The sequence below is a fragment of the Sturnira hondurensis genome, unplaced genomic scaffold (assembly GCF_014824575.4).
Source record: "Sturnira hondurensis isolate 20B ecotype Veracruz unplaced genomic scaffold, ASM1482457v3 Scaffold0024400, whole genome shotgun sequence".
In the NCBI taxonomy this organism is placed as follows: Eukaryota; Metazoa; Chordata; class Mammalia; order Chiroptera; family Phyllostomidae; genus Sturnira; species Sturnira hondurensis.
In genome coordinates this window covers 1,735,655-1,736,706 of record NW_028097031.1, presented here as the reverse complement: position 1 = coordinate 1,736,706, position 1,052 = coordinate 1,735,655, and the positions used below count along the sequence as shown (strand labels likewise).

Genomic DNA, 1,052 nt, shown 5'->3' with positions numbered 1-1,052 from the left:
CCCCCTACTGGGGACCTGGCTTGAAACTCGGGCAAGTACACTGACTGGGGATCGATCTGGCAACACTTTGGTTCACTGAGCCATACCAACCACAGCAAAGCGTATGTATATTTAAGCTTAAATAGATATTATCTAATTGCTCTATAAAAAAAGCTTTCATCAGCTAACAAGCCCCATGCACTTGTTAATACTGACCCTTATGCTTCACTCTTACATGTGCTCCTGTGCCAGGGGGTAAAGAACGCAAACCTGGGGGCTCCTCTTGATTGGATTTGCATCCATGGTTTCTCCAACATTTTTTGCAAGTTCAGTCATTTGTAGTTTTGGGACGTACTTATCATAATTGTAGTGTGTGTTTCCATTGGGCTATTTAAGATAGTTTATGTTATTATTATTATTATTATTATTATTTTAGAAATGTTTCCTGCATGGTTTGTCTCCTCAGTCATTGTCCAAAGGACTCTGAGAAGCTGTAGGAATACACAGGCACAGACTCAAGGTCCGGCTTTCTCTCCAACGTGGTGGAAAGGGACTGTACATCACAGGGCAGAGCCCTGTGCTCCCCTACGCCACCTGGGCAGAGCCTGGGGAGAGTGACCTCCCGGGGTATCCACGTTGAAGCTTATGTTATTTTATTGTACAGAAGTTTTAAACTGTAAGCAGCTCCATCTCACCACCACTTTCCTCGTAGGCTTTCTGAGTGACAGTGTTTGGAGGCGTCCACAGAAGGAGAGAGTTTAACGGCTATTCATTTTTATCTGGGTGTAACCAATCTGTGTGCAATTCAAATTTAAGGAATTATTCCTAGTGTTTATTGGACTTCTCATTTTTACCAGTTTTTAACTAGTTCATCTTAACAAGCAACCTTATGAAATAAATAAGAATATTATCATTCATATTTTATATTTGAGGGAACTGAAGATCCCTAGGTTAAAGTAATACCAAGAAGCAAGTAGCAATTCCAATATGTTCTGGGCACTCAATAAGTAGTTGTATTCTGTGACTACGAGGCGAACTTTTTTTCTTATTATCTTGACCAAGACATTTTGACA

At 40.6% G+C, this 1,052-nt stretch overlaps 1 non-coding gene across 1 annotated transcript; it reads right to left on the bottom strand.

Moving 5' to 3' along the window:
* Window positions 1–415: 415 nt before the first annotated feature.
* On the bottom strand, window positions 416–619 carry LOC118981731 (small nucleolar RNA SNORA73 family). Its single transcript, XR_005065406.1, has one exon. It is a non-coding gene; the product is annotated as a small nucleolar RNA SNORA73 family (small nucleolar RNA).
* Window positions 620–1,052: the final 433 nt, after the last annotated feature.